An 18,824-nucleotide genomic window follows, 5' to 3' on the forward strand; every position below is an offset into this window, starting at 1 on the left:
GGCTGGCTGCTGCTAGTGCCAGGTCTGGGGCCACTTAGCAAGAGGTATGTGGGCTGGGGGATCACTGAGGCTGGGTGTTGGTTGTTTGAGAGGATTTAGGAAATTGTGAAGCATGAGCCAAGACCAGCCATTCATATGGAAAAGCAGCTTAGGTGGAAGTTGGTGGAATGAAGCCTCTGGGGTTCTCTAGAGTGGGGCAAACAGTGTTAGCCAGGTTGATGGAGTCTCAGATATGGTACCAGCCTGCTGCCTCTGTGGCTCTGTGTGGGAGGGTTCGGAAAAGAGAAAATGGCCTCTGCCCTCCTTTCTGTCAGGGAGAAAGCTGTCACCCAGCTCTTACCTTGATGCCAGACACTTCAGTTTCTCCCTGTCTGCTGCTGGTGCCTTTCAAGCTGCTATGTGGTACTGGATCTCAGATGGAGTGTGTCTGAGTAAGTCCGTGTGTTTGGTTCTTTAAGAGGAAGTGCTTGGAACTCCAGCAGTTTCTTCTCCTGACTCACTCCCCATTGGTTTTTGCAGCCAGAAGTTATGGGAATCTATTTTCCTGGCTCTGGAACCCTGGGTCAGGGGGCCTACTGTGGGGCTGGGACTCTTTGCTCCTGAGATATCTTTCTTGAATTTTCAGCCACCACATGTGTATATGGGACAACCCTGTTCCATGTCTCTGCCACTCCTACCGATCTAAATGGATGTGGTTTCTTTAATTCCATAGTTGTCACTTCCATTCAACTCTATTTCTGATGGTTCTGAGTGATGGTTGATCTATTTTAGTTGTAACTTTGATGTCCATACCCTGTTTTGCAATTATTTGCAGCATGTAGTCTAATCTCCCTTACCTGACTGTACCATCCTTGCAGCTGAAGAGTTTGACTTATTGAGTGTTGTACCCTCAATATAGAGCTTTGAACTTAGCAAGTGCTATGTAACTGGGTTGGTCTGTAACACTGTGGTTTTAATAAAGGAGCCTTTCCATATCAAGTATCCATTTTGTGATCTCGGCTGTTGATGCACTTGTGGGAAGTAAATAATATACTTTGGAACCAAAAAGATAATCTAATGTAGTGAGGAGTCTAGTGAATTAGTAATTACTAGAATTATAGAATATATTCTTTCTATTGGAGAACATAAAGGACATCTTACCTAAACACCTTTTTTTCTCCTGACACTTTCAGATAGAATCCAACTTTTTAATATACATAATATCTCAAAATGATAGCACGAAGGAATTGTTTTTACCTCACAGTTCTCATATAATTCTGTGAATATATTTATAATATTTGGTAAATTTGATATATATATTTTAGCAAATACTTTTCCTTTATATTGTTTTTTTATATCTTTAATATTGAATATTTGAATATTCAGTTTCCTCTATTCAGTTTATGAAGCTCCATTATTAGCAATGTGATTTCTGTTGGATAGGGTGACACCTTCTTCTAGTACTAATTAATTTTCCAGGAAGTCTTATTTTAAGCAGTAGGTCTGAACCTCTTCTCTTAGTAATATAAAGTGTTTTATAATCGCATTGCTCAATAGGTTCCATAAGGGTGTAAAAAGACTATTTTAGATGTGGTTTTGACAGTATTTTTAAGCTTCCAGCTTTCCATCCTACACTGATTTATATGTTATTCAGTATTTTTATACATTTGTTTTCTCACCAAAGCTCTGTTATATATACATCATTTTCTTAATCCTTTAAATGATGCTGCACTGTTTTGTGGTTAGCAAGTGCTGATTTTCTAACTTTGGCTGAAAGGTTAACCAGCAGACAAAGAGTTTAAGTGGTTTGCACTAGTTATATGGTTAATTAGTGATAAAGCTAAAAGAAGGCTATTCTAGCATTCTAGCTACATCTTTTCCCATTTTATGCACTATAAAATTAGATCTTAAGCAGATAAGTAAAAATAAATTAGTTGAATGCTTATGTGGTCCTAGAGGTGCATTTCATTTTAAACCTTAGATTTAATTGTGAAAATTTGAGCATAAATTATAAATAGACATATGATGATAATGTATTTTTAATGCAAATAATTATTTGAAAGTCATCTTTCTATAATTTGTATTTGTTGTCATGAATTTATTCAATTTACCTTATTAACCATCTCTTATGTTCAACAAGCTAAATGAGATTCAAATTTGTATAAATCGAATTTTCTTAAAATAAGATATGACTATTTAAAGATAGTATCCATAGGAACATAAATTTATCAAAAAAGAAGTGAGAGAAAAAAGTGAGAATTTGGAGTAAGATAATAACTTGAGCATTGATATTTAGATAAACCTCTTCCCTTTCACAATCCCAATGAAAATGACTACAGAATTTTAAAACATGGAGAAACCATATTAGTTAGTGTTAGAGGCCAGGGGTCTGTTTTCATGCTGCAAACTTTGAAGAATTTCCACTAGATACAGTACAGATGGGACCATACTGAAGAAATATACCAAAACTAATTTTCAATTTCACTTCCTAAGAAAGTGACAAGAATTGACTTGGGGGGGGTTAGGATAACTTGTAAGGACTTCCATTTGGCTTACTTTCACAGCTATTGATGGATTAAGAGTACTAATAGGAAGCCCAGGATAAGTCACACTGAGGGAAAAGTAAGCGCTGCATTAAGGCATTTCTCTGATGTGATAGGCATGCACATCAGGCACTAGCTACACATGCTCTGTTCCTGGAGTGGCATCAGGTCAATTTATAAAATGTTTATATCGAAAAGTTTGAAGTTTTTCCTACAGGGAAATATCCATGGCACCAGCTTCCTCCCTACTACTCTTAACGTGCTGTATGTGAATTTCTACCAACCCACCTCCCACTGAGAGGAGGAATCAGAGCACTAGGATAGATGCTGAAAGACAGGAAGAGAATTTACACACCCTGTTTTGGGGGAAACACCAGCTTGGATAGGCTGTATTTTATTCAAGAATGAATAAAGAAACCTAACAAAGTTTTGAAAAGGCTGCAACATAAATGGAGAACATAGTATTTCAGAGGCAGAGGATGAAAAAACATTTATTTCAAAAGTATATTTTCTATAGGAAAATGAATATTTAAAAAATATTTTATTTATTTATTTTGAGAGAGAGGGGAAAAGAGAAAGAAAGGGAGAGAAACGTCGATCGGAGAGAGAAACATTGATCAGTTGCCTCTCATATGTGCCCTGACGGGACAGAACCAGCAACCTAGGCATGCACCCTGGGGATTTGAACCCACGACCTTTTGCTTCTCAAGATGACACCCAACCAAGTGAGCCACACCTGTCAGGGAAAAATGAATATTTTTGATAAGTTTGCTTTGTGCTTTCTATTGAGTGCGAAGAAGTAACAAAACAAAGTAAGCAGTTTAAGCAAACTCTGAAGTGAAGGCTGGAAGGAGAAAATATAACAAGAGAATACATTTAATATATTACTGAGGTTGTTCATGCTAAAAGGAAGCAGAAGAAGATGGTGCTCACCAGCTTTTTACTTGCCCCTACTCATCTATCTCAGGACCAGCTTGATGCTGAAGAAAAGGCAAGATCCTAGAGGTTATGACAGACCTCACTGTTCTCTTCCCAAAGAGAACCTCCCCCATAAAGATACTGGGAAGGCTGGACACCTCAGTTATTAGAAGATTTTGGAGATCGAGGTACTTTTCCAGAGATCAGGTGGCCTAGTATCCACTGAACATGGGATGAAAGAAAACAATGTCAAAAGCATTGGATATTCAGGTGGATGCTGAAGGAAACATTAAATATGATGCAATTGCTTGACAAGGACAGTCAAAAGACAAGATCATTCATAGCAAATACACTGACCTAGTTTCCAGGGAAGTCATGAATGCAGATGACCCAGACCTGCAAAGACCTGATGAAGAAGCTATTAAAGAGATAACAGAAAAGGCAAAAATAGCCATAGAAAAATCTGTATTACAGAAGGTTGCTGTCACATGCCTATTCGAGTAGCTGATAAACTGGCTCCTTGCTCAGTATATCCAATACCCACCATCTCAACAAGAAATGGCTTTCAACTCTGGAGCAAAAGAGAGGGTTATTTGGATGGTGGAAATGCAGAAAGATCCTATGGAGCATTCAAGGTTCAAGATTAATAAGAAATTTCCCTGGGGACCACCTTCTCTTCCTCAACCTGTCATTCATTCTCCTAGCTGAAAGATGACTGTGAAGGAACAACAAGGGCAGAAAACTCCTTCTTATGTTTCAAACTGAAAAAAATGCAAAGGGTCATACAATTCCATTAGACAAATATTGGGCTGCTGATAGAACTACAGTTTACATAAATGAAAGTTTTGCCAAGCTGGCTGAAGCTCTGTAGATTGCTGATCAGAAGGCTCGTGAAGCTGTGGAAATGTGTGCTCAAGTAGAGAGAAAGACAGCTCGAAAAGAAAAGGAGAAACTTGAAGAGAAACAGCCAAGAAAGCCAGGGAGAGAAGAGCCGGAATCAAAACCCATGTGGGAAAAGAGGATGGGAGGCACATGACAAGGATGAAATCTGGCATGACAGGCAAAAAGAGGCAGGTCAGCTCCTGATAAGAGGTCAAAACTGCAGAGAAATGAATATCAAGGTATCAGTGAGCTCATTGCTCTTGGTGTGCCCAATCCTTGGACTGCCAATGAAGTTCAATATGACCAAAGGCTGTTCAGCCAAGCCAAGAGTATGGACAGTAGTTTTGTGGGTGAAGATGAAATTTACAATGTTTATGATGAAGCCTGGAAAGATGGTAAAGATATGGCCCAGAATATTTATAGGTCCAGTAAAAGTCTGAACAAGGACATGTCTGGTGATGACCTAGAAGTCAGAATAAAGATCAACAGACTTGTTCCCAACGAGTTTTCTGGTTCAGATTGCAGGCAAGGAGGTAAAAAAGGATCAGTTCAGTTTGAGGAAGATTCCTTTGGCTTGGACAAGTTTTTAGAAGAAGCCAAACATCATGGTGATTCTGTCTAAAAGACCTTCAGATAGCAGCTACTCCAAGGAACATGAGCATGAATGCAATAAGAGGAGGAAGTAGTAGATATACCTCTTTTCAAAGTGGATGGACTATTTGTTATCCATAATCCAAATGACGTAAGTCATATGTGGGAACACTTTATAAATGGGCCAGATAAAAACCAAATCTGGGTATCAGACCCCAGCACTACTTTTTATTACAGGGGAAACGGGGGACAGAAAATTCTGCTTTGATCTATTTAGTTTTTTTTTTTTTTTTAAAGAGTGGGCTGTGTTTGTGCTTCCACCACCTTTTGGCATTTATAGAACATACTGTCTCACACAAGAAATTAAGACCACTTCCTTTTGTTTGACATTAGTACTTTGAGGTTAATATTTTATATAACAATAGCCTTGACTGGTGTGGCTCAGTGGATTGAGCTCTAGCCTGTGAACCTAAAAGTCACTGGTTCAATTCCCAGTCAGGGCACATGCCTGGGTTACAGGCCAGGTCCCTGCATGGGGGTGTGCGAGAGGCAGCCAACTGATGTTTCTCTCACATCGATGTTTCTCTCTCTCTTTCTCCCTCCCTTCCCTTCTCTCTGAAAACAAATAAAATCTTTCTTTAAAAAAGAATGAGTAAAGTTACCCCAACCACAGTGAATAGAAGGATGTTCACATATTGGCACTTTCCTGCCAAATGTTTGCCCCTACTGTGCTCTGTTTTAATTTGGAGCGGGAAAAATAAGTGCTTGCTTGGTGTACCCATTTGTTTCAAATAAGAACATTTAGATAAAAGAAATAAAATGTTGCAGAATAAGACTGTAGGTCAAAAGGGAAAAGGAGCTTGCTGAAGAAGGAATGTGAGGAAACTAAAAAAATGCATTATATGTAGTAAAGAAAAAACTGAAACTGGAGAAAATGGGATGAGTGATGGAAAAGACAAACTTGAGAAATTCTCCCAAAATGTAGAGGAAAAGGGTAGATATATGAGCAATAAGATACATACTAAAAGGTTGGACAGTGCATGGAGTTCTAATATACAGACAATTGTTTCCAAAAGATTAGAAACTAGATTAAAAGCAACTGAATCAACTAAGCATGCCATAAGAAAATAATAAAAACAAAACTGACTTTCTCGACTGTAAGAAGATATAATCTACAGATGGAATGCTTGTTAAGTACCAGAGAAAACAAAAGAAAGACCAAAAATTAGATGTATTCTTGCAGTTTTATGTTAACTTCAAGGATAAAGCCAAGAAATTACTGTGCAGCCTGACAGAAAAAGTAGTTTAACCCCAAAGAAGGGGAAGTTGACATCAGATTCTTTGCAATATTAAATGCCAGAAGACAATGAAGCAGTGTCTATTACTTTTAGGAAAAAAATGTTTGTGACTCAGAAATTCTAGACTTAGCCAAAGTGTTACTCATTAGTGAAAGCAGCAGAAAGATGTTCTCAGATACATAATTTCTCATAAATATGCCATGAATGTACTTTTCCTGAGCAAACTGCTTGAAGATGTACTCCAGCCAATTATAAAGCAAATTAAACAGTTCTGCCATGGGGAAGTTATGAAATAAAAGGATTAATGATGAGCAGTGGCAACAAACTTATAAGTAACTATAAAATAAACTTTATTTAAAGTTAAAAACAGAATGCAAACATTTGACATATATATGGGAAGATATAATAATGCAATGAATACCAAATGCAAGATAGGGATATAAAAAGGAAAATTACATTACTTTTCTCTACTTAGGTGAGTTTCAATATATATATTACCTTTTAGAATTAATACTTGAACCAACAACTCTTCAAAAATGAAAAGTAACAAATAACAACCAAGAGAGAAAAGTTTATATCATCTTTCTCTGTAAATGTTCTTTAACTATGCTTAATAAACATATACTTTGTATGTTTAACTATGTTTTTTAAAAATGACTAATAAAACTACATCAGAACATGAACATTGTATACAGACTGCTGATGGGATTTTGTGGTATGTTAATCATCAGTAAGTATGGGTGTGAAAACATGCATTTTAAAAAAGTTTATATAATTTGGTCTAGCTAAATAATCACAATCACATTACGAAAGGTTAACAAAATAGAGGGTTCTAGGTGGTAGAAATATCCTGCACTTCTTTCTGTTCCTGTTTTCATAACTTGGTATTGTATATGCATTAATTTTACAGTGGGAAAGCAAACTTTATTAAAACAAAATTCCTATAGATACAGCAGTTACAGTTACAGTCAAATTTATAGCATTGAATGCTTTGTTCTTCTTCCCTCCCAATTAAAAACAAACCAAGCATTCAATTTACTAAAAGCATAAGAAAAAGCACACACACAAAACAGACATCTGAGAACTGAAGGAAAAAAATCATAATCTTAAAAGCAGAATTTTATAAATCAGCAAATGGGATTTGAACAAGTCTAAGAGCTGATTATTTAAAACAAACAAAATTAAACTTTTAGCTTGTTTGCTAAGGAAAGCAAACAACAATTTACAATATAATGTATTTAAATCACAAAAAACAAGATCCCCCATCTCCTAAGACAAAGTGGGCAGTTTGTTCCTTTTTAGCTTTAAGGGTAGAAATAGCTGCCTTTCTAAAATTTAAGTCAAGCAAAATATTTACATGCAGTGAAAGGACTGTCAAGGTTCAGAGAGCCTGTTAATGGGCCTAAGACGCCCTGTGACTCTAGGACAATTCAGTATTTACCCCAAATGTGTGTCCATGGAACCTTTTCTGCAATCCTTTATAAAAAGCCCAGGGCTCCTATGGATTGAGAGACACACTTCGAGCAATGTCTATTGAAAGTGTACATTAAATGGGAAAAAAAAACCTTCTTAATTCAGAACATTGGCTTAGCTTATGAAGGTTTTTATTGTCTTGAAAAATAGAATCAAATCACGTCTTTGACATTGCATCAACTAATTTTGCTCTATTAAAGAAAAGTGAAGCACTCCAGCTAGAAAGTTTTCTCAAAAGACTAGATTCTAAACAAAGAGGAGAATCTATGATATACTCAGTGTTATTTATAGAGAATATGAACTTTCAAGTTTGTGGTAGGGCTTGACCTTATTTATTTATTTTATTATGGATGACATCTAATATAGGTGGCCTTTAATTACTGCCTTGTCTTTTGAATTACAGAAGGGTGCTAGAAATATGATAGTTTATTTTTCTGTTCTCTTCCTGATACCTGCTCCTCAGTCCAAATATTGTTATTAACTCCCAAGTGTTAATGAAGTCTTGTTATTCATTCGTATGCTAATTGAAGAAATCTCTGCTGACTGCCGGCTGTGTTTCAGGAACTCTTCTTACATCAGGTATATATGTACAGTGTGAACGAGACTGACAATCTTGTAAACTTAAAACCTAGTGGGGAGGATAACAAATGAGCACATAAATTAACAACACAATCTTAAACAGTGCTAAGTGCTATGATTAAATCAAAACAATAAATCAAGGATTTTTTTCCTTCTCAGGTGAGAGGAACACTATAGATTGTTGGCCAGGGAGGGCTTCTCTGCTGAGTAGACTTTTGGGTTGAGAACCAAATTGTGAGGAGCCAGCTGATTTTTATGTATCCAGATAAAAGGGCACAAAGGAACCTAGTGAAGTCTAGAGTATTCTGGGCCTATTTTCATTTATTTAATTTTTGAGAGTAAAAGAGATTTTCCATTAAAAAAATGGCATTTCTCAGCCAATAATGAGACTTCTGGATTTAGGTGTGTGCTTTGGCCGTCAAAGTTAAATTTTGTAGCCCAAATATTTTCCTTAAAACATGGGTTCATTTTTTTTTTTCACTGTGTGGTTGCCTCTCACTTGCCCCCCCCAACTGGGGACCTGACGTGCAACCTAGTAATGTGCCCTGACTGGGAATCAAACCAGCGACACTTGCCTCGCAGGCCGACGCTCAATCCACTGAGCCACAGCAGCCAGGGCTTAACATGGGTTCATTTTAATTTCTCAGAAACCATGGCTGTTTGACAAGTGGAGACCTAAAGCTCTTCTCTGTTTCTGTCCTGTAAATGCTTTTGAAACCCTTCTGGAGAACAGTATTTCTAAATGGCATATATTTGGGACTTCAGTTCAGATTAAAAACTCATCTCCTTAGTGGTATTCTAAGATTGAACTGGCTTGGTCCCCATCATTCTAAGCTCCTTCACAGCTATCCTTGGCACATTATGACTATTAACTGACTAATTTTAATCTAAATCAATTTCCTTTTAGATGAAATGCTGGTGCTTATGTAATTGTAGAAATAAGAAGTTACAAACTGAACAGTCACTGAATTTATGAATTTTAACAACAACCTATATGGATTATAGAATTCCTATAACAAATACATTTAGGGAATAAATTGCCTAGCTTACTTTCAAAATTCAACATTCCCTGCTTTCTTTTAAAAGACAATTAGGAGGTAAATTTAGTCACCAACTGCTCAGAAACCCAGTCTGCAGAGAATAGCAATTTGGATTAGCAAACTGGTTGTACTCAGTGGAACTCTTACTTCTTTACTTGATTAGGCTGGCACAATCTGGCTATGAGGTAACACCCTGATAAAATCAAGTGAAGATCCCCTCACCCCTTCTCACACCCCACTGCACCATACCTTAGCAAACAGAAGCAGGAGTCACCTGAAGGTTCTGAGCAAAACATCTGGTCCTGGTTCTTCCGGTGTCAATGGGCTTGCTGAACAGATCCTTCACCTGGGACACAGGTCGAGTACAAAGTCTATGTTGTCAATTCGAACACATCCTTGATCTGGGACAGAAGCAGAGTTCAAAGCAGGTCTATGTTGTCAATCCGAACACATCCTTGACCTGGGACACAGGCAGAGTTCAAAGCAGGTTTATGTTGTCAATCCGAACACATCCTTGACCTGGGACACAGGCAGAGTTCAAAGCAGGTCTACGTTGTCAATCCGAACACATCCTTGACCTGGGACACAGGCAGAGTTCAAAGCAGGTCTACGTTGTCAATCTGAACACATCCTTGACCTGGACACAGGCAGAGTTCAAAGCAGGTCTACGTTGTCAATCCGAACACATCCTTGACCTGGGACACAGGCAGAGTTCAAAGCAGGTCTACGTTGTCAATCCGAACACATCCTTGACCTGGGACACAGGCAGAGTTCAAAGGAGGTCTACGTTGTCAATCCGAACACATCCTTGACCTGGGACACAGGCAGAGTTCAAAGCAGGTCTACGTTGTCAATCCGAACACATCCTTGACCTGGGACACAGGCAGAGTTCAAAGCAGGTCTACGTTGTCAATCCGAACACATCCTTGACCTGGGACACAGGCAGAGTTCAAAGCAGGTCTACGTTGTCAATCCGAACACATCCTTGACCTGGACACAGGCAGAGTTCAAAGCAGGTCTACGTTGTCAATCCGAACACATCCTTGACCTGGGACACAGGCAGAGTTCAAAGCAGGTCTACGTTGTCAATCCGAACACATCCTTGATCTGGGACACAGGCAGAGTTCAAAGGAGGTCTATGTTGTCAATCCGAACACATCCTTGACCTGGGACACAGGCAGAGTTCAAAGCAGGTCTATGTTGTCAATCCGAACACATCCTTGACCTGGGACACAGGCAGAGTTCAAAGCAGGTCTATGTTGTCAATCCGAACACATCCTTGACCTGGGACACAGGCAGAGTTCAAAGCAGGTCTATGTTGTCAATCCGAACACATCCTTGACCTGGGACACAGGCAGAGTTCAAAGCAGGTCTATGTTGTCAATCCGAACACATCCTTGACCTGGGACACAGGCAGAGTTCAAAGCAGGTCTATGTTGTCAATCCGAACACATCCTTGATCTGGGACACAAGCAGAGTTCAAAGCAAGTCTTATGTTATCAATCTGTTCCATCTTCTGTTTCTTTTTCTTTTCTTCTCTTTTATCTTTTATTTTTTTCTAAGAATCATGACTGTGCCCTCTCTTCTTAAAGACTGTAGAGGCGACTAGTATTCTCACGCAAGGTCGCTAAGGTGTGGTAGAGTGGCTGATCTTTGATTACAGCAATCTCCTGAACTGTATGCATGGCCAGGCCAGGGTGGGAATACTGGCAAACGCTTTTGGGAACGCCACGAGGAAGGAAGTAAGGAGCATCAGTTTCCACAACAATTCTCTCCAGTGGGATCTTTTTCAGAGCATCCCGGACCTGCCAGGCGGAAGTGTAAGTCAGGACTGCTGTGAAGCCCACAGACATGTTGGGAAAGTATTCCAAATGAGGCTCAATGACTTGGTAAGTGCTAGTGAAGCAATGCCTATGAATCTTATAGTCAGGGGGCACAAATTTTTTCATGATGGCCAGCAGGTCTTCATCAGCGTCTCGGCAGTGAATCACCAACGGTTTCTTGAGAAACATAGCCAGCTGCAGCTGTCTCTCAAATACCTTGTGCTGCTTTGGGATAGGTGTAGTGCACTTATAAGAGTAATCCAAGCCTATTTCCCCAAAAGCTACAGCCTTGGGGTGCTGTAAGGCTTGGAAAATCTTTGTTTCTTGGTACTCATTGTAGTAAGATGCAAAATGCGGGTGACAGCTAAAGGCTCCCCAAACCATATCCTCTTTCAACAGCTCTTTCCATAAACCATCTTTCATTGTGCGAGGATCACAGAAATTAGAGATGCAGCCCTGAAATTCCTTAGGGAAGGAATGGCTATATATTTTTCTGAACTTGGCAAAGGTCCCTTTGAAAGACAACTTGGAATAGAGCATGTCCAAGTGACAATGGGTATCAATGAAACCCTCCTTTAGGCTTTGTTCCCAGTGGCTCCTTGGCAGGGAATTAGATGCATATCCCTCCCAAGGACGTGATGGTGATTCCTCTAGGAATGTTCTTTTCTCTCTCACTATGGCTTCTGAACTACGAGAATTCTTGGAAAGACCTTCCTCTGCTCCCTTCAGATTTCTGGACCAGTTTTGGGAGCGCTCTGTAGGGCTGGAGGAATAATTACTCAAGAAGCTCTGGCTGCTCTTCCAAGCCTGGAATGTATTGTTGCTGCTGCCCATGGAGGGATAGTGAGAAGGCTTAGGACTGTTGGTCCAGTAGCTAGCATTGTCATGTGAAGGGCCACTGTATAAAGGAGGCTGGTACATGACATGGTCAGTGGTGAAGGATAAAGGCTCTAAAATTCTTGAGAGACTCAGTGAGTCTAGCTCCTCCTGAGAGAATCTGACTGCAGAAACCTTATTCACATCAGAGCAGTCACTTTCTGAAGAGGGGTGCTTAGTCACCACACCTCCTTTATTATGCTTTTTGGTTTCTGACTGAGAGCTGCATTTGTCTGGAAATTTTAGGGCTGAAGAGCCTTTTTCAAAAATGACTGCTCTTGAGTCACCAAGTGGCTTCTCACTGGGTTTCTCTTGAGGAGCTATATACACTTTTCTGTCATGGAAGTTGCTGGTATTTCCCACAAGCTTTTCCTTCACCCTGACCTCTGGGGCTGACACTTTATTTTCCTCGGTAACAGAGAAGGTGACAGCGGTAGCTGGTCTTTCTCCAGGATCGAGATGCTCTGTAGCACTCAGTTTTGTACTAGCGGCAGCCTCTCCCTTTCCTTTTGGCAAAGATTTCACTGACATGTTAGGGACAGCTAACCCATAGGATATTGAAAAGCCTTGCTTTTGCTTTCTACCTTTTCTTCTCTGTACCTTCTTCGGTTCTCCACCATTACCATTTTGACTCTCAGGTTTGGCAACAAATTCAGAGTTCATGGAATTATGGGAACCATGTTTCAAATTGATTTGTAAGCTGTCGGCATCCTTTAGAGAAGCCATTTTTAGAAAGGAGCCGGGTGTAAGCAGGATGTAATGGCATCTGCTGGTTAGCTGTCCGTTGTAGATAGTTGCTGAAATGACCACCTGAAAGTTGATTCAAAGTTTCAACATACATTTAAGAATGTGAGCAGTCCTTTGTTGATTTTTAGCTGCAGCTGTTAACTGATTAATTTCCCTTGTCTCTTCCTCCCACCCTATTATTAAGTTAATTTGGGAATCTCAGAATTTTTCTGTTTTCACTATTAAAAAGACTATCTACTGAAAGAGCTACTGGCATGGGTGGGCACATTATAAAAAGTAGCTCATTTCCAGTGGCCCATGGGGTAAATAGCAAATTTCTTTACAGGAAATTAGATTCTGTTCATTAAACACAGAAAAGAGCAATATTGTATTAGGTTAATATCTGTAAAAAAAAAAAAAAAAGACAGAGACTTCCGGCCAAGATGGAGGCTTAGACGGACACACTCGGTCTCCTTCTACAACTAGAGAGGAATACAACTACTTTAAAACAAAAGATAACTAGAAATTCCAGAAAATAAAACTACACGGAAGCCCAACGTATGAAGTCATAAACCAGCGGCGCCCTTTGGGCAGGTAGGAAGAGCGAAAGTGGGTGGTGCTGTTTGCGGTCGCACCAGGGACAGTGGCAGGGAAAGCAATCTCAGCTGCAGGGAGAACAATCCCGGCTGCAGTCGAACCCCGGCAGCTTGCAACCCCAACGCTGGGGAAAGCAGCCACCACATCGTCTTGAACAGTGAGGCCCAGAGGAAGGGAGGACGGATCCCGGTCTCCTAGCGGAATAACTGTGTGAATCCATCTTGGATCCCCGCTCCCACACAAAGCGCCATAGTGCTGTGAAATAGGTTGCGGAATGGCACTGGTCGCTGGGTTGTGACCACGAAGCACCACAGTGTGGTGAAAAAGGTTGCTGGACCACCGCCGGTCGCTGGGTTGTGACGACAAAGGGCCACAGCGCGGCAAAAAAGGTTGCGGATCGCCGCCGGTCACTGGGTCGTGATGAGTACACAGGCACTGCCCCCTATAGCCGGCCCAAGAAAACAAAACGCCTCTGTCAAAATGAGGCAGACAACTATAGAAATCCCGGTGGCGCAGCTCACCACGCAACAGATGAAGAACCTGACAGATGAACAAATAAGAAACCTGTCAGAGGCTCAGTTCAGGGCCATTGTTATCAGGTGGCTTACAGAATTAACAAAAGATCTGGAAAAAGATGAGAAAGAATCGAAAAACACTCATAATGAAAGGAACAAAACCCCATACGAGACAGATGGTGAGGAAAAAAAATCCAGAGTTCATATCAACAAACCAGAACATAGAGAAGGAACAAACAGTCAACCAGTGCAGAGAGAGGAAACGGGAAGCAAGGATGAGAGGATCAGAAACCTCTGGGACAGCTATAAAAGGCCCAACATAAGAATCATTGGTTTGCCAGAGGACGAAGAAGATGAACTAGAAATTGAAAAATTAAGTGAAAATATAATAAAGCAGAACTTCCCAAACTTGGGGAAGGAAATAGACTTACAGGTCCAGGAAGCACAGAGAGTTCCAAAAAAACTGGACCCAGGGAGAACCACTCCAAGATACATTATAATCAAAATGTCAAAAGTTAAAGATAAAGAGAGAATCTTAAAAGCAGCAAGAGAGAAGAAAAGAATCATGTACAAAGGGGTCCCAATTAGACTATCACCTGACTTCTCAAGGGAGACCCTGCAGGCAAGAAGGGACTGGCAAGAAATATTCAAAGTAATGAAAATCCAAAACCTACAACCGTGAATACTCTACCCAGTGAAATTGTCATTCAGAATAGAAGGGCAGAGAAAGTGTTTCCAGGACAAAACAAAACTGAAAGAGTTCATTAGATCCAAACCACTGTTATATGAGATGTTAAAGGGACTGGTTTAGAAAAAGGAGGATCAAGACAATGAAATCTAAAATGAAAACTGCATCACAAGAAAAACATCTCCCAAGGCAAGAGAAATAAAGGAAAAAATAAACAAATGGGATTACATCAAACTAAAAAGTTTCTGCTCAGCAAAAGAAAACATCAGCAAGATGAAAAGGAAACCAACCATATGGGAAAACATATTTGCCAATGATATCACAGACAGGGGACTGATCTCCAAAATATATAAAGAGCTTATACTACTCAACATCAAGAAAACAAACAACCCAATTAAAAAATGGGCAAAGGACCTGAACAAACACTTCTCCGAAGAGGACATACAGAAGGTCCATAGACACATGAAAAAATGCTCAACATCATTGGCCATCAGAGAGATGCAAGTAAAAACCACAATGAGATACCACCTCACACCAGTCAGAATGGCCATCATCAACAAATCAACAAACAACAAATGCTGGCGAGGATGTGGAGAAACAGGAACCCTACTGCACTGTCGGTGGGAATGCAGAGTGGTGCAGCCACTATGGAAAACAGTATGGAATTACCTCAAAAAACTAAAAATGGAACTGCCATTTGAACCAGTGATTCCACTGCTAGGATTATACCCGAAAAATCCCGAAACCTTAATTCAAGAGAACTTATGCACCCCTATGTTCATAGCAGCCCTGTTTACAATAGCTAAGTGCTGGAAACAGCCTAGGTGCCCGTCTGTGGGTGAGTGGATCAAAAAACTGTGGTACATCTACACAATGGGATACTATGTAGCAGAAAGAAAGAAGGAACTCCTGCCATTTGTGACAACATGGATGGAACTAGAGAGAATTATGCTTAGTGAAATAAGCCAGGCAAAGAAAGCAAAATACCATATGATATCACCCAATACAGGAAACTAAAGAGCAACACAAACAAACGAACTAAATAGGCAAAGACTAGAATAGTAGTCAGTAGGGGGGAGGGGGGAGGGAGAGAAGGGGGATAAGTAAGGGAAGGGTCTAGTCAAGGAACGTATATGAATGACTCATGGACATGGACAACGGGGAGGGATATAATTGTGGGAGAAGGGATGGCCTGGGAGGGGGGAGCAATGGGGGAAAAATGGGACAACTGTAATTGAATAACAAAAAATAAAAATTAAAAAAAAAGAAACAACAACAGAAGCTAAGGAATTGAAACAAAGGCAAACTAAACAGGCAACGAGAGTGGAAAAAGAACTATAGGTATGGGGAACATATTGGGGGGAGGTCAGCAGGGAGGGGGAAGGGGGAGAGGGAGGGAGATGATATAGGAATTAAGGATCACGGTAGGAGGGAATGGAATAGACAGAGAGAGGTTGAGAAGAACTATATGCACAAACAATGGACATGGACTAAAAGGGGGGGACAACTGGAGGGAGGGGGGCCACTGGGTGGAAGGGAGGAGAGGGAAGGAAATTGGGACAAATGTAACATTATAATCAATAAAACACATAAAAAAAAAAGGAAATGACAAGTTTACTAAAAAAAAAAAAAAAAAAAAAAGGGAGCCGGAAGAGCGCGTAGGGAACAGCGCAGAAGGGATTCCACGGAGAAAAGGAATCCCGAGTGCTCTGAATCAAGCAGTCTTTGGGAGCTGCCTCATCCACACCTGGGTCCGAGGAATGGGAAGTGGAGTAATTTCCCTGACGGGATGACCCTCTGGAAAACCTCAGCTTGAAGGCCACGGGGCCTTCCCTTGGGCTTTCAGACACTCAGGGGTACTGGCCCCTGCCAAACGCGATTCGGAACTATGAGGTGGCAGGCTAGAGAGGGCCACATCATGGGGCTCCCAGGGGCATTTGCGTTTGCTTGGGGACCCTACCTCTGTGCTGCTTCCGTGGTACTTGATCTTGCACTGCGTCGATGGCTTCCAGCGGACCGGTCCCCTTTCTTTCACCGGCTCGTCATAATCCTCAGAGTTCCAGAGATGTCAAAGACTATGCACTGAGTTTATGATTCAGTACTTTGGAAAAGTCTCCAGGATGGAAGATTTACCGAAGGCTCGGTTTGGCGCATCCAAGCCCATGATGCACTTCCAAAATGTCGAACCGTCTTTTCTCTCCTCCGTACAAAGCTACTTCCGGTGAGCCAAAGCACTTCCGGGTATTAAGGCACTTATGGGTGGGATTATAAAGCTCTTCCGTGTGGTTTGGAAAAGACAGTCTTTGTGAGGTGACAAAGCCCTTGAAAAGACTACAAGGTGCTTTAGAGACCATACACAGGGCACTCTTGAACTGGATTTCTAGCGTAGAGGTTCAGGCCACTGAGGTTGTGTAGGAGGGCAGGGCCAAATCCAGTTCAGGAGCAGAGGAAAAGGGAGTACTGCGTAACTCACCCCACCCACCAGTCCTCTCTACCGGAAACACTTTCCTCAGGGAACTGGGGTTGGGGGTGGGGCTGGGGGTGGGTTGGGCAACTGTGGCTGCAGAGGGGTGGGGGGAGGGGAAGAAGCCACCGGGAACAGTGGCGTACAAGGAACCGTTCTTACTTTCCCATTTTCCGACTTTCTGGTTTTCCGACTTTCCGACTTTACCTCAGGTCAGCCTACCCTTGGAGCTGCTGCCATTATTTGCCTTTTGTTCCTTTTTCCCCACATTGTTTTCCAAAAATATATTTGCAGGTTTTTAAAAATTTTATTTGCAATTTTTAAAACATAATTAAATATACATGCTTTCAAAAATATACTTATTGTGGTATGCTACCATTTTCAGCCCACATTTCTACATATCCTAAGTAGTTTATTGCTGCATAGTTTTCAAAAAACATCATTGTAGAGTCTTCCTCATAATCCGTGGGTATGTAGATGTGCCATAATTCACCAATTTATTTCGGTTAACTCTTTAAGTTTCCTGACTCTAGTTTTCCTCTATGAAAGAAAATGTTGCAAAGAACATCTTTGCACTTGTTTCTCCATATATATTTCTTTCTTTGGGTTTTTTGCTCAGAAATGGAGTTCCTGAGAAGAAGTATAGGAATTTTAAAATAACTCCTTATAGCACCACATTGCCCCTGAAGTATTGTAGTAATTTAACATCCCGTCCATGATGAATAAACCTATGTCCATTTAATAAGAGAAACAAACAAAACCAGTGACTCACTGTTATTTTAATTAGCACTTACCTGAGAATTTCTTAGAGTGAATACTCTTATTTATAGACATGCTTCTGAATTTTAAGTTCTTCATTTATTTTTAGGGTGTTTTAAAAGTTAATTTAAAAATTATAAAATAAATTAAACTTGTAATACTTTCTAAGATTTTTTTTATTACTTTCTAAGATTTTATTAGTATTTTTAATGAACAAAAATTCAACAAAATAAACTCAAAGATCTAGTTGGCTTTGTTGAATAAGTCATGAGTTGGACAGCATCCCACCTACTAAAAAGAGGTGCTCCAAGAAGTACAAAATAGAAGGTTTTTATAGGCAGAAACTGAGCAGGACAAAGTTATTATCAAAAGAAGATAAAGGATTGTTTCAGGCAAGGTGACCTTTTTGAGAAGGATGGCGGGAGCCTAATTAGGCATATTACTTCACTGGTGTTAGTCAGAAAATTCTAGACTGATTGATTTAAGGTCACATTTCTGGGAGGGACTGAAACTGCAATTAAGTCTTGCTTTGCTGTCTTGGAGGTGACTCCACGTTGGCTTATTGTTGCTTTTGCTTCTGCTTCTTCACAGTATGTTGCTTGTCTTTTATTTATATTTTAGTCTATTAAAGTTATAACTTGTTTTTTGTAGTCAAATCTTAATTTTTTCTTTCAAAAAAACTTTTTTCTCCCAAGCCTAGAATTATCATCCTCCCTTTCAAGACTTTGCCACAGTTATAATTGTTTTTGTGGAAGGTAAAATGGGTTGATTTGTTATATTTCATAATCCGCCTAGTGTCATCTTGGGTTATAATTTATTTTAGGTGGGGATATACACTGATTCTTCTCCACCTTAGTATGGTTTTTACTTATTGATATGTGACTATTCTTTCATCAGATATTGAATTCTTATATGTAATAGAGGCTATTTTCAGACCTCTATTTTTTCCACATACTTGTATGTCTCTTGTTTGTTACTCTGGTATAGCACTATTTTAATAATTGAACCATTCTATCATAGTAAGCTGCAAAATCTGGGAGAGTTAGGTCTCATACATTGCGCTTAATTTTCAT

General features: G+C 40.1%; 2 pseudogenes; one reads left to right on the forward strand and one right to left on the reverse strand.

Annotated features, from left to right (window-relative positions):
• Positions 1–3,444: 3,444 nt before the first annotated feature.
• Positions 3,445–5,008, forward strand: LOC149991534 (SNW domain-containing protein 1 pseudogene; annotated as a pseudogene).
• A 5,881-nt stretch (positions 5,009–10,889) lies between these two features.
• On the reverse strand, positions 10,890–12,728 carry LOC149991535 (3'-5' RNA nuclease TATDN2 pseudogene; annotated as a pseudogene).
• Positions 12,729–18,824: the final 6,096 nt, after the last annotated feature.

Source organism: Furipterus horrens, unplaced genomic scaffold, assembly GCF_987537825.1.
Source record: "Furipterus horrens unplaced genomic scaffold, mFurHor1.1.pri manual_scaffold_17, whole genome shotgun sequence".
Lineage (NCBI taxonomy): Eukaryota > Metazoa > Chordata > Mammalia > Chiroptera > Furipteridae > Furipterus > Furipterus horrens.